Here is a 27,553-nt window from a genome sequence, read left to right on the forward strand (position 1 = left end):
ACAGCCTGCTTTGTCCACAGGAAGAGGCGGCTCTTGGGGAAGTGGAGCCTCCGTGAGTCCCCGAGGACCAGATGGGCCCCCAGTGCTGGTTTATCACTAAATCTTTGATTCTCATTGTCTTTGTGGGAACACAGGCTTTCAGAGAATTCTTGGTTGCATTATTAGTGGCAACATTGAGCCTCAAATCCCATGAACTGCTTCATTCATGACTGTATTTCCACAGAGAAATAGCAGCTTCTATAAACCATTGTGTGCTGTTCATGCCCCTCTCAGAGCAGGGGTGGTGCAGCTCCACACTTGGCCCAGCAGGTCGGGCTCTGTTTTCTCCTTCCTGGTATGCGTGTCTGTTCCTCTGAGGGTCGAGCAAGTGTGTTTTCTGAAACCTGTGCACTGCGTAGGAAAGATGTTCCCAGTTTCCTGGTCACGGGAGCACGCCTGCACCCACAGAGCTCTCTGTCCAGTGGGCATCTAATCCACCAGCTGATGACCGTTGATGCGGTCCCATGCAGGAAAGCTTGGGGGTTCTTGGACCCCCGCAAGTGACATCCTGGAAAAGCTGGATTCAGAGTGGGAGAAGGGCCCGGGGTTGAAGGCATCTGTAGCCTCACTCAGGGATTTCTTTTGTAACGAGCTGCTGGTACAGACTCCAGGATTCCGGGTGCACCGTGAAGTGTGAAGCTCGTGGGGGGGGGGGGGGTCTGGAATGTGATGCCAGCACCGCCCCTGGCCCCCCCTTCCCCTTCCTCCCCCACCCTGCCCTTGGCCATGTCTGCCTGCACAGCTGTAAGGTGGCAGGGGAAAATAAACCCCCGAGCATGTCACAGCAGTCAGAAGACTGCCGAAGCGCAGAGCTGGGCCCTCGGGACTCAGCTGCAGCTTGTATGAAGCAGTTTTAAAATATTAAGCTTGGAAAACTCCCACCGAGCCGGGTAAAGACTGTGTCCTTTGGGTCCCTCTCCTTGTTTTATCAGTTCCCGGCTGCAGGGCAGATGTCGTCCCTGGGCTGAAGCCCTTGGCATTAGAGATGCGTCGCTGGCAAATTTGACACTGGAAACCCCAGCAGGCACCAAGAAATGGTTTTGAATTTTGTTTGTTTGTCTCTGACTTCAATATCCAGTCACTGAGGACAGCTTTGCTATGTGTGGCAGCCTAGAAAAAGTTGTGCAATGAAATGTAAATCCACCCCCACCCCTGCCTCCAGGGCCCCTTATCTGTCTTTCTCAATTTAGTCCTTTACTTCTGTATGTTTTGCAGTTCTTTTAGATTTATGCAAGAAACGATGCTGTTTAAAAGTGGTGCCCCAAATTAAGGGAAAACTTCAGGGGTATTACATTTATAAATATGAAAACATAAGCTAGCAGACTTAGAGAAGCTTTTGTGCCCATATGCTTCTATTTCTGTAAGTAATGTGCTCTTCTCAGGTATTTAACTCCCCAGGACTCGAATGTATGCAGGTTGTTCTGTTCCCTCTCTGGACATGTTGCTTGAGCTTTTCTTGTGACATGTTTATAGAAATATCATTGACATCTGACACTGGGTAGGTTTGGTTGCGCAGCATGATGATTTGATATGTATATTGTGAAATGATTCTCACATCAAGGTCAGTTAGAACATCCATCACCTCACTCATAGTTTCCGCGCTTATGCTTGTGTGTGTGTGTGTGTGTGTGTGTGTGTGTGTGTGTGTGTGGCATGAGTGTTCAAAATTTACTTTCTTAGCAAGTTCCAAGTTTCTGATGCAGTATTAATGAAGGTACCAGCATTCCTTTAAGTGGATCCTTGCTCCAGCATCTTCCCAGGTCCTGCCAGCAGCCAACATGCTTCCTTTCTGTGCATTCAGCTTCCACATATAAATGAGATCATGTAGTATTTGTCTGCCCCCCCCCCCCCCCACTGCCTTTATTCTTGTTCTTCTTAATAATAATGCCCTCAGGTTTGTATCCCAGAGAAAACATAGGCATAAATGCATCTGAGAGAGGGGTGAATTAGATGGAACAGCTACAGTCAGCAAGGATGTCCACCAGCATGGGTTACAAAACAGCAGCACAGGGTGAGGGACCTGGTTTTATGTCCGGAGAAAGGGGGGATCTAATAGCTTACGGATAGTCTAGTCCCTTTTTCGGTGATTTATACATATTTATGAGGGAAATGTATTTTAATAGTTCTAACAATTTTTTCTTTTAAATGGCATCTCTGTAGTAGTATCTTTATGTACAGCCAGAAGGTCTGTCGCTACTGTTTATTTCTCCTTATGATTCTGGTAGGCTTGCCAGAAAGTTCTCCTTGGGGCTGCATGTTTTAAACCCCAGGAGTAGAAAGGAGCCGTCATGAGGGGCAGGTGTAGGGCTGGGGGCCTGATCTCCCACCAGGGGGCCAAGGGCAGCAAAGCTGTCGCTAGACAAGACTGTTCCCTGGGGTGGTCGTGAGGCAGGCCATCATTGCAGCTGGCATCCTGTGTCTGCACACTCCTGCTCTCTCCATTCTGGCCAGTGTCCGCCCATGAGAGACACAGAGCCCTGAAGGGGTCATTGCCAAGCATAGGGCAGGGTCAGAGGCCAGAGAAGGTTCCAGATAGGCCGAGGTGCTCTGTTTCCTCATGGGCAACCACTGAGCATGTGGAACGTCACTGCAGGTTTTCCTTGGACAGCCAGGGCTGTGCTGCCCAGGGTGAGTCTGGCTCTGTTGGGGGCAGGAGTTTCTGGAAGGGGGAAGAGGGGACCGGTGTTCAAGAGATGGTATTTTATTTTACAAAAACTTTTATTGAAGTAGCAATATTTTCAATACTGTTAATCACGCTTTTATGCACAAATCATCTAACACGTCATCCATCCCCTTCGCTCTAGCAGTTTCCAAGGACCACCCTGAACGTCCTGTACCCACCCCCTTTTTCTACAGAAAACTCATTTCTGTAGACAAATTCTTCAGTTCTGATGACTTTGATGACCATTTGTTGTATGTACCCTTACTATAGGGGATCCCTCTCTCTCTCTTTCTCTCTCTCTCTCTCTCTCTTTTTTCACTCTCTCTCTTGTCCTCCCTCCCTCCCTCCCTCCTTTGTGGAGGTAGTTGAGCGCGCACGCGCGCACACACACGAATAGAACTACAGGAGACAGTATTTTAGGGGGTGAGTTGGCAGGCTGTCTGCATGACTTGCCACATACCTCATCGGTCACTCTTAATGGTGGGAGAAGGAGGCCTGGTGCCTGCAGTGTGTGCAGATGGAGGGGAGGCCTCAGCACCTAGCCTGTGTCCCTTGATGCGCCCTCTGCTCATCTCCCTTTCTTCCTCTCTGACACACCCTACCTGGACCATGGCGATTGCCCCACTTTGCCCCTGAGGGCAGACCCAGATGAAGCTAACTTTGCAACTACCTGTGGCCTTCCTCATGCCTGCCGGGGAGCAAGGGAGCAGGACAGAGGCCTGAGTCTAGTACGCAGAATCACACTATCAAGGGTAAGTGGTGGTTAAATGAGACGTTAAACCAGAAAGCAGAGCTCACATGCTGTTCTTCTCCTACCAAAAGGGGATGCTGGGGATTGAACCCGAGTCGGCTGTGTGTAAGACAAGTGCCATCCCTGCTATACTATCTCGGCAGCCCCTTGCATACCTGTTGATTCCTCCTTGGCAGGTTATAGATCTGGAGGCCCCTTGCTGGCCTGTCCTGCCCCGCCCCTGCAGGTGGCCGGCTCTCTCTGCCTGCCCTCTTGAAGCACCGGCCACTGCCGCCTCTGCGGCCCTCCATGGTCTCCCACATGTGTTTGACACAAGGAAGAGTTTATATTGGAGTTGTTGTGTGTTGTGCCCCCCCATCCCCCATTATTAACTGCAGCCTGCTTGTAGTAAGGAAGTCATTTCTCACAGAAAAATGTGAGGAATACCTTACAATCTTCACATCTTCACTCCTTTTTTGCTCTCCAGAGTTCACCATGAATAACAATGTTGAGGTGTGTGTGTGTGTGTGTGTGTGTGTGTTCTGGAAATTTAAAATGTGCCAACAACATAATAGAGACTTTTGCAGTTACACGATACTGATAGTTACATGATATTCTTTTGTAGTTCCCTCTTTGCCAGGCAGGTGCTGTGAGGTGCACATATTTCACCCTTTGCAGCCAATTTAATGATAGAAGTGTCCCTGGTTTATTGATATATATCACAGCTTCTCGCCACCCCCATTTCTTTTTCCTTTTTACCTTAAAGATCTCATGTGGTGCCGAGTCTGTGCCATAGACTGTAACTGGCTGTGGGAGTGTTCGTCAAAGAGAGTGTGCATTTGAAATTCGGATAGACATCGTCAGATTGTCACTCACAGGTACCGGTGATATGCAGGTCGAGCTTCCAGAATGTTCAGATTTTTCAAAGGGACTTTGAGAACGTTCAGATCTCTCAGGGTCACCGAGGGCCTGACATGAGAGCAGATGAGGTGCTGGTGGGCTTGGAGGGGGGGTTGTGTGTGCAGCAAGGGCCCCATTTGCAAGCCCTCTCCTTGTTCTCCCGTAATTCACTCTTGGGTCACAGCCGCTGGTGTTCAGAGGTCACTCTGGGTCACAGAGTTGGGGGCTCCTGCTCAGGGACTTCCACATGCAAAGGCACAGCGCAAGCCCGACGCTCCTCGTTCTGGCTGGTCTGCCGGAGCACAGTGCTAGTCTTAAGGCTTGGGATGTACTTTCCACCCCTTGAAGAGAGCCTAGGCAGACTTTGTGAAGAGGATGGCTGTGGCGTCTCTCCCTGTGTGAAATCAAATTGAGATTTGGGCAGGTGTCTGCTAAGGTATGTCTGAGTGTGGGGCGTACTTGGCTTACAGGGAACTTTCCTGTTGGATGGGGAGTCTGCCTTTCACGTCTTCTTGATGGTTCTGATGCGCGTTATTGAGGGTTTCATGTATTTTCTTATTATCATGTATTTTCTTATGCATGCTGCTTGTTCTTTTTCGAGATAGATTTTCTGCATAGTCACCCCCAGCCCTCACCATATCTTGCTGCATGGATTGAGATTTTAGTATTCTGCTAATGATGTGAGGATTTTAGGCCCCATAAAAAAATACCCCTTGAAATAGTCTTGTGTATTCATATTTTATATATTCATATTCTAAGAAGAGTGAAGAATTTAATTTTATTTTCCCTGGAGGGAGAGCTGTAATTCACATAAATATTAACAAAGACAAAAGTATTTGTTGATAATTGAACTCAATTTAGACTGATCTCCAGTTCAGATTTAACCAATTAAAAGTCAAAGCTTTTGGGGTTGTTGTATCTTTATTTCAGATCAGCCAGAAATCAAAGTCATTGCTTAAATTTTGCTTTTAGAGTGTGATTCACAGATGTTTCCAGCAGAGGTCGCTGTAAGTTTGCTATGTAGCTTTGTGGTTGGCAGCTGAATGAACTTGTGTGTGTGCACTGCTTTCCAGGGGGGAATATGTCTGCATGTGATGTGAAAATACTTAGATTGTACTTTATAGTGTTGTCATGAAAATTATTACAGGTGTCATAATAGCATTTTAAAGGCGAGGTATGTAGAAGTTGCTTCTTACATCACATGCACTTAGCTTTTTAGTAGGGTTTGGGTAACAGTAGAGGATGGCTGGATACTTCTTTCTCTTAAATTTGGTTTGAGTTTTAAAAGAAGTATTACTAGATTTGAATTCAGGGGGCAAACGAAAATTTTTGTGTGATTTAAATTTTGTGTGAATTTGATAACTCAAGAATACCACTTCCTTTTTGGTTATTCTGAGGCTTCCTAATTAATGATTTTTAACTTTCATTTAAGTATATCTTTACCTGCTTCGAATCCTGACAAGTGGTTGTATTCCAAGTGGAGACCCAAATGACTCAGTTTAATCTCTCTGTGCACCTCCCCTCTTCCTCACCAATTCCAAATGATCTTTCTGTACCAGACTAAGACAAGTTATTATATTCTGTGGACTCCAAATTGCTACCATTTTCTTCAGGGTTAGGGATGGGGAGAACGGGAGAATAAATGTCTGTGTCCATTTTTGTGCATTGTGTGTATATTTGCACAGATTGATACACATGCCTGTTTGCCAGAGTTTTTTCAGTATAAAATATTTTTTCCTATCAAGACATTTTTGTATTTCTGAGATTTGAGTGCATTTCATGTTTTAATTTTGATTATTTAGTGCATATCAAGTGCTGCCGAAGTCTTAGGAGACATCACTTTATATTTTCTGAGCTAGATTACCATCCTTCCCCCACCTCTCTTACAATCAATTCATGCCTTTCTCGCTTATTTCACATGTTCCCCTCCCCCCACCCCCCACACCTGCCCCCCAGTCTTCTCTTGTTCCAATTTTCTCCAGAAATCCTTGGCGGGAAGCATCCACTAGAGGGCAGCACAGCCCCACGCTGTCCAGCAAAGGGGTCTCTGGCTTTCTTTTTAGTTGGCAGGTGCGAGGGGCACTTGTGAGAACAAAGCACATTATTACTGAACACAGAAACCCCCAGTGACAAAGCATTGTAGTGAATTCAAATACACGGTCCGGGAAATGCTCAGAGTCCCGGTGACTGGTCTCCAAGGCAAGGCCCGATACGCACAATCACTTGTAATTAAAACTAACACTTGTGGATGGGGCGAGCTGTAATAGTAATGGAAGTCCCATTGTAGGGCTTTCCAAATCGTGGCAGGTCTTTGAGATGAAAGCCCACCATTCCCCCCTACCCCTTTTAAAAATCTTTGAATTTTTATTAGGCATAAACATAAGAACAGTTAGTTGGGAGAAAGCGTGCTCTCTGGCTTCATCTTTGTTTTCGAAAAGAATGGAAAATACTTGCAAATAAAAGCATATGGATTGCTTTATCCATCTTGCAAGAAACTCATAGCACCTGATTGAGTTCTTGCTAACAGGTTTATTTCATTCATTGATTATGGAAAATAAGGCACACAAAAAACTGGACCCTCTAACTACTAAAGCCTCAACAAAAGGAAGCAATTATGGTAATAGATTTGTTTTTATGTCACTTATGCCCTGGATTATCGTCTAGAGTTTAGGTTTTGTTAAGACTGCGTGCCTTAATTTCAACTTTCATGTTTCCCAGAGTAGAGTTTCGAATTGACAAGGTGTGGCCAACGTTTGTCTCATAGTTTTTTTGTGGTATGAACGGATGCATAATTCCCCATCTTGGTTTTCATGTTTCACATGTTTTCCTGGACTAAACCCCGAAGTCCCTGCCTCAGGACCTGAGCACCACAGCGGCCACAGTCTCTCAGCCACACCACCCGGCCCACGTTGGCTCTAAGTACTAATCCTTCACTCTAGCACGCAGGCAAATTAATGCAGAGACACAGCCCATTATGAGTAAATCAATTTATTCTGCTAATTGGTTGACAACATCAGGCTTGATGGGGACTGGCACATTATCTTCAGTCTCACTGTTCCTTTGACTCTTGGTGAGATGACTTGAGGTGCAGTTGCATGTTTATTTCCGTTCCCCTGCCTGGCAGAAGCACTTGAGCAGTGAGCCGCTCTGTGGTTATTTGTCTCGGGCTTTCAAAGCCGCTCCCTCAGTGCCTTCCCAGACTGGCCGGCGAGATGGGGCAGGGCGCCAGCAGTGAGTGTCGGAGGGGTGGTCCTGCCACTGGGGGTCAACAAGAAAGGAGGAGTTGGCTGCAGCCCCGAGGGAGCCATGGGGCTGGCGTGGAGGACCAGGCCAGGGCAGGGATGCGGGCAGAAGTGGGGTTGAAAGGAAAAGCGCCTCTGCAGCATCAGCCCTGGTTGGAGGGGCGGGTGGAGGAGCCGTCTCCTGGAGCTGGCAGTTGATAGGAGCTTCAGCACTCACATGCAGGCAGGGCTTCAGCTTCTCTGCCAGAAGAAGGGAAACATAGGAGGTGTCCTGGGGGGTCAGGAGGCTCCGAAGGCCTCTGGCAATGCTGTACTTCTCAGCTCTGGCAGTACTGGGGGTCGCCAGAGTCTCCTGGGTGGGTGGGGGGATTGCTGTGCTGGGGACCCAATTGGGAGCTAGTTGCATGCATGGCATGTCCCAATCCTTTAAGCATTTCCCTGAACTCACTCACTCCCTTCCTTCCTTCCTTCCTTCCTTCCTTCCTTCCTTCCTTCCTTCCTTCCTTCCTCCCTCCCTCCCTCCCTCCCTCCCTCCCTCTGTCATCCCTCTTTCCACCCCTCCCCTTTTTTGCCACACCCAGCAGTGCTCAGGGGTTGCTTCTGGCTCTACACTCAGCAGTCACTTCTGGAACCATATGTGGTTTGGGTTTGCCGCAGGCAACGTAGGCTCCTTACCCATGGTACTGTAACTGCGTCCTGTACAGCACTAGATGATAGGGTCCCTGTCAGGATGCTCCCCAGAGACCAGCAGGTGCCCACATGTTGGCTTCCCTCTTGGTTCCTTCCATTTAAAATTGCGTTAAGTGGTAAGAATCGGAACTGCAGCAAAATATGTTGGGTATTACATTTTGATGTCAGCTGACAGACATCCAGGAAGGCCCAGTTCAGCCCACTGGATTGCGGTGTTCAGAGTAACTGCTAACACAGTGTGGGGGCTCATCTCTGCCCCATCTGGACTTTCAGTGCTCTCTAATGTTGCCCAGTCTTCCTAGCGTCTCGTCCAGTTAGCGTTCCTTTCCATTGTCACCCTCGCCTAGGGCCAGTGGATGCAGAGGTTAAGAAATGGCCCCATGTCAGGGAAAGCAGAGTTAGGCCCCTGCTCCTCACGCAGTGCCCGGCCTGTCTGGGTATGGGCAGAACCTTTGATAGTCAAGATCAAGCAATTCACTTCACTTCTGCGGCTGTAGTTCTTCGCCTTGTACTTTGAGCAGAGTTTTAAATGGGGACTTTGTGAGTGTCTGCGCGTGCCCTGGAACTGCAATTAGGAGTTACTCTCTGGGGACCCAGCGAAGGAACCCGCTGCCCGTGCTGGGCGTGAGACACTTCAGCACCTTTGTGTTCTGGCCACGTCCTGTCTTCGTAATGCCATCTTTACTGTGCCCTCACCTCATTCATATTCAGGATGTCACATCTTTGCTTTTTTTTTTTTTTTGATGCCTTTTGTTCCCAGTACTACAGCTTCAATCTTAACTAGAAATCATCCCACAAATTGAAAAGGCTCCCAATTCTGGAAATGGTATTTTGCAGTTTGCATTCAGCCTGGAATATATTTGAAACTTTGGGGTCTTCTGGAGAAAAGGAAAATGAAGCGTTCTCCGTGTTTTAGCTGAGGTGGTTTCGTTCCTCTTGGTTTGGAGGTTTGGAGCTGAGCGACTCTGAAAGCCAAGCACCTGCCCGGGGCCCTGATCTTTGTTTCCTTAAAGCCGGAGGGTATTTTTTTTTCCTCTTTTTAATTATAAAAGTGGTACAGGCTCATGGAAAAAGAAAGCAAGAAGTATGTAAAGTGGAAAAATAAATAAAAATTTCTTGAATGCCACACCCCCTTTCTTCCCCTGGAGGGAAAACAGAATATTTTCTTCCTTTCCTTCTTTTTTCTTCCATTTTCTTTCTTTTCTTTTTTTTCCTGTAACCTTCCAGAAATTTTCCACACATATATGAGCATTTTAAACACACCCACACACGCAAATGGTTTCCTGCTTATACATATTGTTCTGCCAGTATATCTTGGCGATGTTTCCGCATCAGCAAATATAGATTGACTTCATCTGTTAGCAGATCCTTAGTAATTAGTGGATAATTTCTTACAACTCCTCCCCCCACCCCCCTTCTTTGCTTCCCAATCAAGATGCTTTGGATGCATTCCCACGGTCCTCCCCAGACGACTCCTAGTGCTCTCAGCTTTGCTTCTCTCAGGGAAAGTTTCATCAGCTCACCTCGCTTGTGGCTGATCTGGGTTCCATCCCTGGCACCCATGTGGTTCCCCCCAGTCTCCCTTGGGGTGAGAGTGATCCCTGAGTGCAGAGCCAGTATATGCCTGGGCCCAGCTGTTTTGGGTGTGGTCCCAAAACAAAACAAAACAAAAGTCTTAAAAAAGTGATGATTCTTGCATATTTTGTTGCTTGATAGCACAGTGGGTAAGGTATTTGCTTTGCACGCAGCCAACCTGGCCGACCCGGGTTCGATTCCTCCGCCCCTCTCAGCCCGGCAAGCTACTGAGAGTATCTCGCCCACACAGCAAAGCCTGGCAAGCTCCCCGTGATGTATTCAATATGCCAAAAACAGTAACAACAAGTCTCACAATTTGTTGTGAGACATTACTGGTGCCTGCTTGAGCAAATCGATGAACTATGGGAGGACAGTGCTACAGTGCTACAGTTGTTTAAAGAAAGTGTGAACAGTATGACTACCAGATGATGTGTTTTAGCTCAATTATCGGAGTGACTGGATAGACTCATTGATGGGCCCCCCAGAATGGAAGATAATATCAACTTTGATTCATCTCTGGAATTTTTCATCTTCCCTCCCATTCAAGGATTTACAATATTCTTAATCACAATTTTTCTACGTCCATCATTCTGACACTAGACCAGAGAGCTCACTTCCCTCCACCAGTGTCCTGGAGGCTTCTGTCTGAGATGCGTATGGTGGTGGCTGTCTGTGAGGTTTCCTTAAACAGAGTGGAGGTGGAGGTGGTTTGCTTTTTAGGGTGTAGTAAGTAGACACTCTACAGCAGAGCATGGTCCTAAATCTCTGCTCATTGGTCTTAGTGCTCTGTGTGTGTGTGTGTGTGTGTGTGTGTGTGTGTGTGTATTTTAAGGAGGAAATCCCCTTTGTGCTTTTGGATTACTACCTTCATACATATATACAGACTGAAAGAATTTTTTTCCTTCTTTTTTTTCTTTTTTTGGCAAGGGCTCTAAAGAGAGATCACATTAGTGTAACCTTTGCCTCCTAAGGTGTGGATGAGTGTGTAGTGGTTGGAATTTAATTTTAGCAGGTTTTATCAAACTACTAAAAGATATTGCAAATGTTTAATTCGAGAGTCAGGGGCAGTAAATCACGTGCAGGCTTGTTAAAATAGATGTCTACAGAGTACGGGCATGCAGAGCATGTGTTTCTGCCCAGGGACCTTTATTACTGCACCAATCAGGCGCCTTACTCTCACCTCATAACTCTGCAATATTAGATGGCAGGTAGAGCCCATGGTGAAGGAGGGGGTTAGCACTGCAGCCTTTCCCTTTGCGGGGAGGGTTTAAAGACCTATATTTTTTTATCCAATAGTAGGACATTCAGATTTTCACAGGAATTTGAAACTTTTTTTTTTAATAAAAAAAATTCAGGGAAAGGTTAGGATCATACCCAGAGATGCTCAGGGACTGTTTCTAGTTTGGTGCTTAGGAATCCCTTCTGGTCAGTCACTGGAGACCATGTGATATCAGGTATAGAGCATGAGTTTTCCTGTATGCAAAATATGCACTCCAGCTCTTTAAATTATCCCTCATCCTTATATGCAATCTTAATTTTTTACTGTTTGCAATACTATGCTTTGAGAGTATGCTTCAGTGTATTTATATTCCTTACTTCATCTGCTATCAAAGTTAAACAATTCTTAGAGTATTCAGGCAATATATTAATCTTTATAATAATATTGTTTTACTGTTAGTTAATATTGCAGCATTGCTGACTTTTCCATATGAAATGCATTCCTCCTTTGTTCTTTCTCCCCTTTCTGTCACTTTTCCTTTGGTTCTCCATAGTGTCCCCATCTCACTTGCTAAAGTTGTTTTTGTTTGGGAAAGAGCTGTGGCCAGGTCTCTCATTATCATTTTTGGCAATGCCTACCTGCACCAGGTATAGTGTTTGGTTTGCTGGTTCCCGTCTCATAGGCTCATTGGAACTTTTTGTGGACAGGGTTGGCTTGTACTTTCACCATCTCAATTGGGTTGGCAAGCTAGAACCTTTGTGTCAGATCCAGTCCTACTTCTCACTAACCACAGCCAAGGGCATCACCAAGTAACTGAGACTATGGCTTCATAGCCCACAGAGCCTCTGTGACTGTTATCCGGTGCTTTGCTGGCTAAGCTTACCCAATCCTAACCTCTTAGTAGATACTGAGTAAATGCTGCATAAATTCAGAGTATCTAAGTTTCTCAATTAGATTTTACTTCATGTGGAGACAGTAACTGGTGCCTGGGCTGTTTGTGTACCTTGCCTTGTTGTAAAGGTATACTTAAGTTTAGTTCAAGCAGATGCATCATTCCATCATAAAGGTAAAGGTAAAGGTAAAGGCCCTCCCGTTGATCATCAATTTGCTCGAGCGGGCCCAGTAACGTCTCCATTGGAGATTTTGTTGTTACTGTGTTTGGCATATCGAATACATCATGGGGAGCTTGCCAGGCTCTGCCGCGCGGGCGAGATACTCTTGGTAGCTTGCTGGGCTCTCCGAGAGGGGCGGAGGAATCGAACTCAGGTTGGCCATGTTGGCTGCGTGCAAGGCAAACGCCCTACCGCTGTGCTATAACTCCAGCCCGTTCCATCATAGTATCACTAAATATAAATTCTATACAAATTTCCATGGGCTGGAGCAATAGCACAGCGGGTAGGGCGTTTGCCTTGCACACAGCCAACATGGCTGACCCGAGTTTGATTCCTTGGCCCCTCTCGGAGAGCCCGGCAAGCTACCGAGAGTATCTCGCCCCCATGGCAAAGCCTGGCAAGCTACCCGTGACGTATTCCATATGCCAAACACAGTAACAAGTCTCACAATGGAGACGTTACTGGGCCCGCTCGAGCAAATCGATGAAAAACAGGAGGACAGTGACAGTGACAAATTTCCATAAAACATTTCTCAGTAGGAAAAGAAAAAGAGTAATTGGGGAGCTAAGTTGTGGGCTTTGGGGAATAGTTCCAAGTACAAGAATGAGCATCTCGTTTTCCTTTTGAGTTGGGAAGGTGAGGATGGAGTCTGTGAACTCATGTGCCCCATTCTGCCTGGGTTTCAGCAGGGAAGACAGAGCACAAGCACACAACTTCTGGTGCTTCAAGACTTCTCTGAGGTACTTCTTGTCCTTCCCATCCTTCTCATTCAATCCTGAAATTGAAAAATCTGTTTTTTTTTTTTTTTGTCTTCTTTTTTTGGGTCACACCTGGTGATGCACAAGGGTTACTCTTGGCTCTGCACTCAGGTAAATGCCCTACCTGCTGTGCTGTTGCTCCAGCCCCTGAAATCGAAGATCTTATCCCCTCACATAAAATTTCAAAAACTTGAAACCCAAGCACAAAAATTTGTAAGTCTACAACTGTACCTCATGGTGTTTCACTAACAAAAATTAATAAAAAAAAAAACTTCAAAAACTGTCTCAAAGTTGTACATGAGGATGGCAAAGAAAGGACCTCAGGACTAGCTGGCTGCAAAAACAGAAATTGGTTGTCTCACAGTTCTAGGAAGCATGAAATGAAGGGACCAGCTTGGCTGTGCTGCATCTGAAGGTTCTGAGATGGAATATTCCATGTTTCTTCCCAGCCTTTGGTCTGTCTTGTGCTTGTGGGCTGTTTAAATCTCCTGCCAGCACCTCCACCCCCCCATCCCAAGTTTTTTCCTGCATCTTCACATTGCCTTCCTCTGTTCTGGGCTCCTGTTTCTCCTTTGTGTAAGAACCTCAGCTACATTGGATTAGGACCAGCCATATGACTTCATTTTAACTTAATTATTTCTGTAAAGATGCTATCTCCAAACAAGGTCACTCTGAGAGACACTGTAGGTTGGGACTTCCACATATCTTGGTTGGGTGGGACACAATTCATAGCATAAAAGATGGGTATCTCTGATCAATAGAATTCAAAAGAATTTCCACTCCAAAGCTGGAATCTTATAAAAAGTGTGGCCCACAAGAAACCTTTCTCTGGGCTAGGAAGGCCTGGGCTTAGGCACCTAACTGGACTGAAGTATTGATTGCATTGGTTGTGACATCCTTTTGGGTGTGTACTTACAGTCAGATATAATTTTGGATGTGGTCAGAGAGAAGGAACGGTTTTTGAATACGTGCCTTACCGTTAGAGTACACGCATGTATGCTGTCTGTGAGGAACACAACCTTGCTCTTGTGTGTTTTGTCATTTCTTTGGCTAATTTTTGCATGTTTGCATCCAAATATGAGTTCAGGTCCTCAAACCAGTCAGACTTGTCTTCTGGGTTTTGTGCTTCAGTCATAACACATATAATGCATACTCTGCGTATGGTTTCAGTTACTAGGTACTGCCAAAGGCAGAATCATGTCCAACTATATGGTTAACTTCTTGTTTCCTTCTCCTGAAGAGGAGAAATGGTAAAGGCCAAGCCTTGTTCTCACAGAGACAATGCAGGTCAGAGGCAGGGAGCTGGAGAGGAGGAGCGGGAAGGGAAACTTCTCAGGAATGTGATTGCCAAAGCACGGTACTTACTAGGCACCCCTGGGAATGGGTATCAACCAGGCTCGAGGGCGCTGTTCGTCCTTCCCCCTTAGTCCTTGCTCACATGGGGCTTCCTGGTGCAGGGGCACTTTGCACCAGATGCAGCCCTGGTGCTTCCATTCTCTGTTCTCTCTGCTCCAGCAACTGGAGGGGTGGTCACTTAGGACCCTTCACCTGACTCACTGCTTCATGTTTTGGCAACCAAACCCAAAGGCCATCTGCCCCACTGCTGGAAGTTGAAGATAGTCTAAAAGGGTACTGAATAGACAAGGCCTTAAACATCTGCCCTGATGGAAGCTTAGGATACTTAGGGTTCAGGCTGGAGCGATAGGGTGTTTGCCTTGCACACGGCCCACCTGGTTTCGATTCCTAGCATCCTATATGGTCCTCCGAGCACCTCCAGGAGTAATTCCTGAGTGCAGAGCCAAGAGTATCCCCTGTGCATCGCCGGGTGTGACCCAAAAAGCAAAAAACAAAACAAAACAAAACAAAACCCTTAAGGTTCTAGTGGAGACTTGACATTCAATTTTACATTGAAACCCTTCGGTTATATTGTTTTCAAAATGTAAAGTTAAGCCTGCCACTAAGGTCTAATGGGGAATGCCTGGATTTCCCGAGCTCCCTCTGGAGCTGGGATTTGTACTGGAGCTGCTGGTGTGTGTGTGTGTGTGTGTGTGTGTGTGTGTGTGTGTCTATGCGGTGACTGGGAGAGTGCTCTTGCCTGTTCGGTTTCTCTAGGAACGCAGGCTGCCACCAAGAACTGGGCTGGGGGCATGGCTGTGTGTGAATGTGTGCTCACGGCTTGCCAACGCTTGTCCTATGAGAAGAGTAAAACCCCTCCCCCTCGCAGAGTAACTGGGTGTCTCCATGAAAACTAAACCAGGAGGAGTACTCTTTTGAGTTCTTCCTCCTCCTGTCATCATAAAATGAGATGTGGCCATGGCTTCAGAATCTACAAGGCACACTGAGAATTTTGCCTTTCTCTTCCAGACTCTTCATCACTTCAGGAACAAGCTACACTGTTCTTATATCCCCAACGCAGAAGCACCCAGGGAGGTCTCCTGGGCACAACTCAGGTTGTGGGTGCTGGGAAGACCGTCCTCCATAGCTGTCACATGTCTCCACAATCTAGGACAGAGCTGCTCATGGGGATCTTTTGACATTTTTTGTGTGCGGTATTGGTAGGGTGTCTCCCAAGCAGTGCTCAGATGCTTGGGGACCACTCCTGGTGACACTCAACCAGCCAGATGGTTGAATCCTTGGGCCTGGCACTGTGTTGTTGTTCCTGCCCTGTGGTGTGGGAATGCCCGGGCTGTGGCTGCATGTGCAGCTCCTGGTCTCTGTGCTCTCCAGCTACCAACCCCAAAGAGTTTGCTGTGTGTTTTTGTCTGGGGATCAAACCCAGGCCCTTATACATATAAGGCCAGTGCTCTGCCCGCAGCTGCCTACCTGGTGATGCCCATTTCTTTTTTGTTTTGGTGCTAGGTAAAGGGTTAGCAAGGCCACTAGTGGTGCTTGGGGGACCATATGCAGGTGCCCGGCATAGAACCTGGTCTCTCTGGCTTGCCAAGCATGTGCTTAGCCCATTGAGCTATCTCTGTGGCCCTCACACATGTTTAAGCTTGAAGACTCTTGGCCTGGCCTGAGAAGCTGATAGCTGCTGGGCAGTGGCCCGGGTCCCCAGATAACCAGGGGAGCCTTGCCACCTTGATGTCGTACATGGTGCATTGGTGGCTCTGGCCTGCTGTGACATCAGACTGGGGTGAGCAGTTCCTCCTGAGATACCCTGCTTCCCATAACTTCCTGTGCAGGGGATAGGGTTGGGTGGCAGTATCCTGTACTCTTGTATGCTGGCCTCCTCCCTGCTGATGACACAGAGGAGCCTTGTGAGTATCCTGGAGCCTTGTCCTGCAGGCTCCGCTCTGGCACAGTGCCCACGTCACTGAGGGTTTTGCGGGCTGTGTGGCCTGTGTGTCCACCTGTGTCCTCCCTAAGACCTTCACAGAACTTTTCTTTCTCTTTGGGCCACACCCGATAGTGCTCACGGCTTACTCCTGGCTCTCTGCTCAGGAATCGCTCCTGGAAATACTCAGGGGATCCTGTGGGGTTCTGGAGATTCAACCTGGGTTGGCCATGTGCGAGGCAAGTTTCTTACTGCCGTGCTATCTCTCTGCCCCAGACAGAACTTCTTTGTGGTGTTCTATCTGTCCTGCTGCCTTCCTGAGTGTTGTTGTTCCCACCTCACAGCTGTGGAGCAGGGTCTGCACTGCATGGTTCTGTGGGACTCTCCAGCTGCCCTCCCCACAGCAAGCCCATCAGAGTTTCATTCACACACGGTTTTCCACCTTGAACCAGAGAAGCACAGGTATGACGGAGCGGGGTGACAGTCATGAAACACAGCTTCTCTGGGGAGGTGACAAATCACAGCAGGGACCCAGTTCTATGGGGTCAAGGGCAGTGGTCTGGGGGTGCTATTGAGATTGCTGTGCAGGCCAGCCCAGAGAGGTCACGCCCGGTCTTGGGGGACTGAGAGAATGGATTGGATAATTACTTTTAAAATGCACCCTTATAGATTGTTTTCTAGTTCCTTTCGATGAGTGGTGGGAAGGTAATCTCTCAGTTTCTCTCCTAACCACCTGTTTTATTGGATGGCAAAACCTTCTGGCCCTCAGGTTTTACATTCAAACGATTTGTTTTGAGTAAGGTTGTAGACTTAAGTTATTTAAAACTGAACATGGATGGGGCAAAGGGTTTTATAGCCTCTTAGAAGATGCACAGACAGTTCCCCCTTTGGTTTTTGCAACACCGTTAAATAATGCATAGCTAATGTGCATAAATAATGGTGTCTGGAGACATCAGGTCTGCTATATATAGATATTGTCAGACGTGGTGAAATGCAGTTCCTTCACGCGTGGGAACAGCCCTCGGTGGTGTTCTGTGGCTTCTAGCCTACGTGCTAATGACACAGCCTCGTGAAAGTATCAATTTTCACTTCAGGCTGTTGAAACCTGACTTACTCCCATATGCTTTCCTCTGTCTCGGTAGAACACTCTTGGGGGCCACTTTTGCCGTTTCATCACTTTTCTCACTCCGCTTCAGGGGAGCCAGAACCACTGCAGTTTCACATGTGACTTGCACACTTGCAAGCCTCTAAGACACAGCTGACGGGAAAAGCGAAAAGCAAGGAAGTGTGGAAGAGCCCCGTCCACTCTCGCCATCAGCGATGGTTCCGCGAGGGACACCAGCAGTGTCATCTGCGCGATGCAGGGCAGGAGCCACAGCTTGAGGACCTGCTCTTCGGGGTGGGGCTGAGCTCATCAGCTCACTGCTCTTTGCTGCATGCTGTGTGGGTTTGAAAAAGGAGATTGGAACAACTGGCTGAAGTTTATCCAATAAATTCACCCAACCATAATTTCTTATGCATCTAATTTTTTTTCCTTTTCCTTTTTTTTTTTTGCCTTACACCAAGCAGTGCTCAGGGTTTACTCCTGACTCTGCCCCCAGGCTTCACTCCTGGAAGAACCATATAGGGTGTCAGGGAATACAACCTAGCAAACACCCTATAGCCTCTGTACTGTTGCTCTGGCCTAGTCAGTGTTTTTTTTTTTTTTTTTTTTTCCCTTTCTGGGTCATATCTGGTGATGTTCAGGGGTCACTCCTGGTTCTGCACCCAGGAATCACTCCTGGCAGTGCTTGGGGGAACATATGGATGGGATGCTGGGGATCAATCCTGAGTCAGCTGTGTGCAAGGGAAGTGCCCGCCCTACTATAGCATCTCTCTGGTTCCCTATTCAGTGTTTTTAAGACAGCACTGTGGGACTAATACTTTTGTTACGGATGCAAACTCATATTTTGGAAGTGACTGCCCTCCTTCTTTTCCTTATAGAGACAGAAAAAACTTACTATGATGACAAATGTCATCATAATAAGTTTTTGTACCAGTTTAAATCACTATATATTTAGGTGAGAGTTATTATGGAGAATTATGCAAAATTTGTAAAAGAAGAAAACATTTTATTGTATGTGTATGTGTGTAGATTTTTGTTGTTTTAGCAACCTTGGAGCACATAGCCTGAGCACGGTGGGTGTGGCCCCCTCGACCACCTCCACTCCCATCCCCCCAATTTTATTTTTGGTAAGTTGAAATAGATTTAATATGAGAAAAAAAGTTATTTAAAAAATTAAATCTGTACATAATGTGATTCTTTTATTTATTTTTTTTTTGGATACACTTTATTGAAAACTTCCACAGAATAGAAACATGATACATTTCTTTAGAAAGTATAGTATTTAGATAATATTTAAATGTAAAATTTCTTCTAAAACTTTATTTTACTTTTAGTTTTTGTGTCATATCCAGCAGTGCTTAGGACTTACTCTTGACTCTCTGCTCAGAGATCACTCTTTTTTTTTAACATAATATTTTAATTAATTTATTTTTATTAGTGAGATACCATGAGGTACAGTTGTAGACTTACAAATTTTTGTGCTTGGGTTTCAATTATACAATGATCAAATACTCATCTCTCCACCAGTGCCCATTTCCCACCATCACGAATCCCAGTATCCCTCCCTCCCCCCCCCCCCCCCCCCCCCCCCCCCCGCCATCCCCCCCCATCCCACCCTGCCTCTGTGGCAGGGCATTCCCTTTTGTTCTCTCTCTCCTTTTGGGTGTTGTGATTTGCAAAAGAGGCAGTGAGTGGCAATCATATTTGGTCTATAGTCTACTTTCAGCATGCTTCTCCCATGCTGGGAGGATCTTTTCAACACCCTTTATTTGATGCTCCCTTCTCTATCTGAGCTGCCTTTTCCCCTAGAATGTGTGGCTGGCCTCTAAGCCATGGAGCAAAATTCCTGGTACTAATCTCAGAGATCACTCTTAGCTGTGCTTGGGAGACCATATGTGGCATGAGGGCGGAGGGGGTCAGCTGTATGCAAAGCATATGCCTTATCTGTTGTACTATCTCTTTGCCTGGCCTGTTGGTCTGTGGTATAGGGAGTCTAACCATTTATCTAGTATATGCAAGACTGGAATAATTGGGGGCCTGAGTGATAGTGCAGCGGGAAGGATGTTTGCCTTGCAGGTGGCCAACCAGAGTTCGATCCCCCAACATCCCATATGGTTCCTTGACCACCACTCGGTGTGACCTGAAGCAAACAATCTGTCCTCCCATTGTTCATTGATTTGCTCGAGTGGACCCAGTAACATTGTGAGAATTATGCCAAATACACATTGTTACTGTGTTTGGCATATTAAATATGTCATGGGTACTTTGCCAGGTTTTGCCGTGCAGGCAAGATACTCTCGGTAGCTTGCCAGGCTCTCCGAGAGGGGTGGAGAAGTCGAACTCAGGTTAGCCATGTTGGCTGCGTGCAAGGCAAACGCCCTACCTGCTGTGCTATCGCTCCAGCCTGGGTATGTCCTATAAAGCAAAAAAAAAAAAAACCTGGAATAATTTTGAATAGTTCTAGAATAGTAAACAGGGGTGCATGGATTCAAATTTTGGAGTTTTTATCTTTGTTTTGTTTTGAAGGGTGTTCTGCTAGACATGGATAACTACATCATGTTTCTTTGTGAAATGTTGGAGAGTCCCAGTTCTTTAATGGGAATAAATCTTTTACTTTGCCTTACTAAATCTTTTCTGCACTAACTTGGAATGGAGCAGGATTCTCCTGCCGTCTCTCCTTGAAGGCTTCTCTCTAATGTGTTCCTGACAGGAAGCTGCCCTGGCCACCTTCTGCTGGACACCTGTCACTCCCTCCTTTGTGACTGCATGAGTTTACTATGCAGTTAAATGCCTGCACTGTGATTCAGTGATGTGCATAAAAGGGGGCGTGTGTGGCAATAGGGTGATACAGTTTTGTTTTCCAGTTCTCAGATTTGAGTGCTTCTCATTTTATGTACTTCGGTTTCACTATTAGTGATTCAACTTTGAATTAGAAATTTCCCAGTTCTCTTTCAAGCTTTTGGATTTGTTTAATTAAAGTGTGTCCTGAAATTGCAAGTTGAGCTTTTTATCTGTTTGTGAGGGTTTTAAGCTGATAATGTGTAAGCAGAACAGAAATGAAAACAAATTGGATTCTGAGGTTGATAGAAAGCTCAGTCCCAGTTTTGATTCACTGTTTTATTCATTAAACAGCTTTGTTGTTGCCTACAACTGCTTCTTTCTTAAAATAAGAAGTGATATATATTCCAAGTTAAAAGACAAATCGATGCTAATATTTATTTTAGCTTTTTTTCTGTATGCAGGGTCTATGAAAGCTTGGTTTGGAATTTTTTTTTTCTTTTTGGTTCAGACTAGAGGAACAAATTACCAAAACGTCTTGCTTTCTAGTGGCAGTGAATTTTGTCTTCCTGGACAAGAAGTATGAAAATATGAACAGCATATGAGATCACTGTTGGGCAAGAGTTCAGGTGCTGACAGCTTTGGGTTGTCAGTGCAGTAAGAGTTCTATCTTGGTTGTTAGGGATTCAGACCATGTTCTTGAAAAAAATGTTGTGGAAAGTTGGTGGTATAATAAATTTGAAAGTGAGACACCAAGACGATGAAGGGAAAGCAAGGTATTATCATGCCAATGTTATGTGCCATGGGCAGAAGGGCTTCTGGTGTTCACGTTCATTAGATGCGTGGTGTAACTACTCATAGTAGGCACATGTAAATAACTGTTGAGTGAGCATAGGCAGGGATATGCCTAGAGGTTCATGCTATCAGGCAGAAGCAGAAAAAGTGCCAGGGAGATGCGGATCTTGTTTCAGGAAAAGCTTCCGAATGTCAGAGCACTGAACATTGCTGTAAGTTTTCTGCCAGGGAGTGAGTTCAGGCAGAGGCTGAGCATTGGAAATGTTGGAGAGAACACTCAGAGATTTTTAATGGGTAGCTAAACCAGCTGATCCTAAAATATTACTAATATTCGGAGACTTATTTCAGCATCTACTGTTTCTGTAATATGTGAGTCACCAGGGAGAGATTCAGTAGTGTGTGGAATTAGATGCCTACCTGTGCTGGGGTATTCCCAGTCTCACAGAATGACAGTTGAACAGTAAAATTTAGCAGGTAACAAATTGCAAATGCATATCGTGAAATTCAGGGTATTTTCACCATTCCTTTATTTCAGTAAATATTTGCATGTGAATAAACATTATAGGTGCCAGGATTTTCTTTGTAATTGGAGAGAACAGCAGAACCAGAGAAGGAGTGGAGTTGAGTGAGAAAATAAAGGATTTATAGGTATTCACTGGCCGACTGCAGCATTCTGTGGGAATGTGGGGTGGGTGAAACTTACAGGACTGCTGCAGGGTGCCCCAGGGAAAATGAGGAAACCTTGTGAAGGTGGAGTTGGTGACACCAGGAAGGAGGGCAGGCCAGTTATTGTTATTGACTGGAAATATTATCCACCCACTGAGAAGGGACCGCTGATGGAGTCTGGAGGAAGGGGTGGGCGTGGCCCGAGTGGATTGGAAAGTCAGTCCATCTGGGCCTGACAGGCAAGTTGAGGCAGTGAGAAACAATGTCATGTGAAGTTCAGTATTTTGAGGGAAATTGGAAAGAGTAAGTCAGGAAGATCATACCGTTGGAAAGACGTTAGGCGTTTTGAAAGTAGCTCATCTCTGATTTTAAAATGCATGCGGTTCCTTTGGGGTTGGTTGTTTTTCTTAAGGTTCTTCTTTAAGTGGGTTAATGGGTGTTGGCCAGATTGTGGTCCTTCCTTTTCTGAGATGGCCCCGTCGTGTCTGTGCTCATTGTTACCGAGTACAGAAACAGAACTGAGTTGTCACTATTGGGGCACCATTTTTCCATGCTGTCACCTCTAGTACATAATGCTATTTGAAGTCTCCAAGACTTGAAAAAACTTTTTTTTTTAAAGAGGAAAAGGAATATGTTTTTAAAGGAGTCATTGGCCAAGCCCAGGCTTTTTAATGTGGTACATTCTGTAATATTGGGAGGTCTTAGGTGAAAAGTCCCTGGATTTTATTCTAGTTCTTTGTTTTCAGATCATCTTTTAGGCTACATCATTGAACACTAAGTAAACAAATAGGACCGTGTGTGTTCATTTTAAAATATTTTAAAGATTTGGAAGTGGATATTCATTATTTTTCCTTCTAATCCCAGGGATTTTTTTTCTGAAAGGTCTTTGTTGTGAAGGTCTTCCATTATATGCACTTTTTTCCACCAGAAACTCTAATTATCAATATTTATAAAAAGGCCATAACTAATACTGTAAAAATATGCTCCTTTTAAAAATAGCTTAAACAAAATTATTTATCTTTTCAGTATTCTCTCAGTGTTGTATTTGACTACCAAGTGTAATAGTTAAAAAAACCAAACGTTTAAAAATAGAATTTGGATGATTCCAGGTCCTCCAGATCCTTAGAGAAGAGAGAGCGATTCGTTTTTTCATGGTGGCTTTCCCTTTTTTGAGTTCAAATGGACAAAACCATGCCTGGAAACTGCCCCTCCCACTTACCATATGTGTCTGCTTTCGGCTTGTGAAACAATTAGCAACTTATGGTTTTGTGGGTCAGGTTCCTAGGTTGCGTGCAGAAAAATAGAAATCCACTTACATCTTTTTTTAATTAAAAAATCAATCCAGATCTCCATCAGCATTTAAAATGTTTAAAATAAAAACTGCAACTTTAATACAGCTTTTCCTGAAATCTGAAAGACTATTCCCTGTCGTTATAGTTATGTAGATTATTTTAGGGGGTTGGGTTATGCCATTTATGAGGATTTTTTTTTTAAGCATTTCCTGATCTCAAAACCAAACAGTAATTTTCTACTTTCAGATACTGGGATTGAATCCTCTGTTGTCAAATAACCTGAAGAACTTTGGCTCTTAATATATCTCCCCCAAAGCCAGCTCTGAAATAGTTTCCCCGAGCTTTTTACTCCATTTTTCCTGTCTCTGAGAGAATTAGTCATGTTAAAGTTTGGGTGCCCATTGTTTGAAAGTCAATACTCAAGAGGCAAGAGTTTGTGGGAGAAGAACATTGAGCATTCTTAGAAGATGGCAGACACATTTTTCCTTCAGACTATTTGCTCTCAGGCTGGGATTAGTGGTTTCTAGAGGATTGGTTAGGAAAGTCAGCAGGAATTTGTGGAAAGTGAGTCAGTGGGAGGAAGGAGTTAGTTGAGCTTCAGCCGTGTTAGAGGGCCTTGACTCTTGGAGGCTGAGAGAAGCCCATGGGCAGGATAAGCCCAAGAAGTATCACGGAAAGGCTTGATGTCACGTCACCCATCGGTTCCTCACCCTACCCCCAACCCCCAGTTTATAACCGGACTTGGTTCAGCATCGAATGAACACACCATGTTCGCAAATATCTTTTAAGACTGAATCAGGACAAGAACTAAAAGGAGAGAGACGGTAAGAAACATATTCGTGAGAGACAGGATGAAGTTAGAAATGGTTGCTCGCTTACTGTCCTTCAGTGCCAGACAGTGGGACAAAAAGAGAGGCCACAGAGGCAAATGACTTACATTACGTTACTTAAAATATCACACAAGAGAGTTTCCAAGAAGAAATACTTTGGCAAGGAGCTGGTGGGGGAGTGGGGGGACTCCTAGGTGGTGCTAAGGGTGCCCAGTGATTCTCTGTCATCTGGGCTCGCAGTTCAGTGTGGGACCGGAGGATGTTCTGCTGATCAGGTGCTGCAGTGCTCAGGGTCCACTAGGACCATCTGATGGTGCTTAGGGAATGCCAGGCTTATACCTGGAGACGCTGGGAGGCAATGCAGTTCCAGAGAGCAAACTGGGTTAGCATCCACCTTAACCTCCCACTATCTCGCTAGCTTTAAGTAACACTCTTTTTTTTTTGGTGAAGGGGTCAGACTCAGCAGTGCTCAGGGCTAGTTCCTAGTTCTGTGCTTATGGATCACACCTGATGGTACACAGGGATCCATATGGGGTGCCCACCTGGGACAGCTTCATGCCAGGCAAGCACCCTGCCTGCTGTACTATGCTTCCAGTCCCAAGAAACCCCCTTTAAAAAGAAGAACAAACTAATTTTTCTTTTCTCTAAATTCAACTTTGAGTGGTGACCCAAAATTCAACACAGTTATGAATATATGCGTGTGAGTGCACATGTTGTAACATTTCTATGTTGGTCACTTTTTCCAACAGGATTTTCTAGTGGTACATTGTTTGGGTAGCAAAAACTGGTTCACAGAAGGGTCTGCACACCAATAGGATTTGATTTAAATCTGCCGCTTGTGACACAGAAGGATGTTAAACAAGCACTTTTTTTAAACTTGAAAAATAATCTACTTTTTAATGATTTATTTTTCTTTTAACAATAGAATTAGTAATTAAACAAGCACATTTAAAACAAAAATTAACAAAGCTTTTAGAAAGAGAGGCAAATTGCTTTTTGCACATTGATCCTTAATGGTTTCCTTCATAAACTCAGAAACTTGGAAGTTGATCCCTAGAGACTATTGGGCAGAAAACTATTTTTTTAAACCTTTTTTTATTCTACAGGAAATGGATTTGTTTGCCCTTTTCCTGTGGTGCCATATTGTCTGAATTTTCTTTCTGTTCCTATAATAGGCAGAAAGAATAAGAAGGCCACACAGTTGCTAATCTTCTGATGCTGAATGGTGCTATGCTGTGGGGTTGAATAATCATGATTAATTGTAAGCTGGACCATGTGGATTTCAGAGAGTGGATTGTAATGAAATAAAACTTAATGATTTTAACATTGTGTTACCGGTATGTATTTATGATACATAGCTCTATTATTTCTCTAAGATATACTTTGCAATTGCACAGATGTTTGTTGCGCTCAAATTTCAAGCCATAAAAATGTTTTGGGACAGCTTTCTGATGAAAATAAGGTTTTTCTGTGTTTTAGTATTTCACAGAAAAGACCTAAGAAAGATGACAAATGTAAAATCTAGTCAAAAAGAGAACATCCTGATTTTGAAATAAAACTAGAATTCATGCACACACTTTTAAATCAGAATGTATGGGTTTAGAGCAGTCTTTGCCAAAATGGAAGATTCTACCCTTTGGGGATTTCTGGAATGATCCCAGGGTGTGTCAGTAGTAGCCTTGAAAGCTATTCTGGGGCATTTTCTGTTTGTTCACTTAAATGAGGTAGATTTCCGGGGTGCTGCTGAGTAACTTTCTTTTACCACCCTGACTCCATCTCCGCCTCCTCCCAGAAGGAGGCAGTAGACCTAAGTTTTGGAACCTCTCTCATTTTACTTAGTGCTGGGGTGTTGGGGAGTAGTACTAGGATCAGTTGTAATTCTTGGGTGATCTCTGCCTGTGAGTCAGTGCTAGGGTGCAAGGATGCAGTCCTCCTTGGGCCCTGTGGTGCTGTGGAATACCTATGGTAGAGCTCCCGACCTCCATGGATATAGCTGGCTTTGCTCAGGGGACCATATGGTGCTGGAGTGTCTTAACTGGGGCTGGTTGCATGCATGCACCTAGCCCTATATTATCTTCCACCTCTGTTTTATATTATTTATTTTGGTTTCTGGTCCATGCATGGTGGTGCTCAGAGGATGCTCTTGGTTGTGCCTGTGGTCAGGGCTGCTTGGAGGACCATGGGGTATTGAGTTCAATTCAAGGGTGTCCTGTATGTAAGGCATGTGCTCAGCCCTTTGAGCTATCTCTTTGACCCATGGGTTAGATTTTATAGAACTCCTGGAGGTTTATGCACATTAACATAAATAAAGATTAATTGCATTAGTTATTTAAGATTAATCAGCATTGCTCGCTTGATTGATGGTCAAGTGCTTTCTCATCTCTCTTTCAGCTGTTCTTCTAGCCCATCGTTGCCCAGTTCTTTCAGAGACGGGTAACTCAGAATGTGATTCTCTCCTCCCAGTTCACCACTTAACTGAAAATACTGTGGCACTCATCTTATTGCATTGCAATAATGATTAGTAACAAGAGATTTAATTCATTTTGGCCAGTACTGTGCCCCCAGAATTAAGACACATCCTTTAGTGCTCGCTACTGCTTTTTGGCTTTCTTCAGTTTAAGGAAATTAATCATCAAAGATCCCCCAGTTTTGTCCAGGGCTATTCATAGATCCTGAGAAGTTGTTAGGGTGATACAGAGTGTGTGGCCCTGTGTTTATAGAGATCCAGTCTGTCACAGTTGTAGTAAGTTTTTTTTTTTTAAATTATATTGTTTTAGGATTAGAAAGGAAATCATGGTTGTCTGCCTCCTAAGGAATAATTGATATCTTTGAAAAACTGTGGTGTATATGAGTAGGTAGCTATACATTTCTATCTTATGTCTATATTTGGATGCATGTTAAACGCTGTTTATATGCATACTGTTTTCCATAACACATGCATAAAATATATAGTCAGCTTTTAGCTTTTCCCTCGCTTCCCCCTTCTGCTCCCCTCCTCCTCCCCCCCCCCCCCCACACACACACATGCACTGTTTTATAATGAAAAATTGAGTGTGGAAGCTCAGGAGTAGTGGGATTTTTCTCTGGTACTCTAACAATTCTGTACTGATTTGCTGTATCAGAAGGTCACAAGGAAAGAATTCTGAAAATGTTATTTGCCATTTTTTTTTCTAGTCATGGTAAAAATTAAATTTAAAATGGCCTGAAATTAGGAAGACCTGAAATTCTTCCTTTATGTTTCTTGTCCTAGCCTTCTAGCTTCTAGCTCATGAGTGCTCATGTGCGTTTTAGGTGGCTTGGTTTTTAATTTGTTCTGCCTCTACTTTTGTTCAGATGCTATTTGTGGAGTGTTTCTTCTGAAAATGTTTAATATTTCCATAAAAAATTTCTATTTTGACTCATCATCTTCTCATTTTAGGGGTTTAGTACTATAGTTGTTTAGCAATAAGGTACTTTGCTATTAGATGAGGTTATGTTTGAAAAAGGTCTACTTTAAGGTACAAAACCATGATTGAAAACACACAGTTTTTTACCTTTTGTTTTATAAATAACTAGAAAACATAGAATAACTCTGAAAGCTATAATTAATTTTTTGTGCCACTACAGATTTTTCACTTTATGCAAGCATTGAAGCATTAATGAATATAGGAATAATCCTCTCCATATTCAATCTAATTAGAAAATGACAATTTTCTTCCATGTTTTAGAACTGGGTTTGGCAGGCATTATGAAAATCTACCAATTTCAGCTCTTCTAAATTATTGTTCAAGGACTCGGATGTTTTTAGCAAGGATTTAAAAAAAATCACTTAGTTTTTTCCTTTGCATAATTTTATATTTCCTTGGGTTTTGCTTCCTAAAGTCACAGAATTATGTTGAAGATT

General features: G+C 44.6%; 1 protein-coding gene across 18 annotated transcripts in view; it reads left to right on the top strand.

Moving 5' to 3' along the window:
• The window catches only part of PARD3 (par-3 family cell polarity regulator), a 668,633-nt gene that overhangs the window by 156,342 nt on the left and 484,738 nt on the right, over nucleotides 1-27,553 (top strand). The window lies entirely within an intron of this gene.

This window comes from Sorex fumeus, unplaced genomic scaffold (genome assembly GCF_029834395.1).
Source record: "Sorex fumeus unplaced genomic scaffold, SorFum_2.1 ptg000007l, whole genome shotgun sequence".
NCBI classification, from domain to species: domain Eukaryota; kingdom Metazoa; phylum Chordata; class Mammalia; order Eulipotyphla; family Soricidae; genus Sorex; species Sorex fumeus.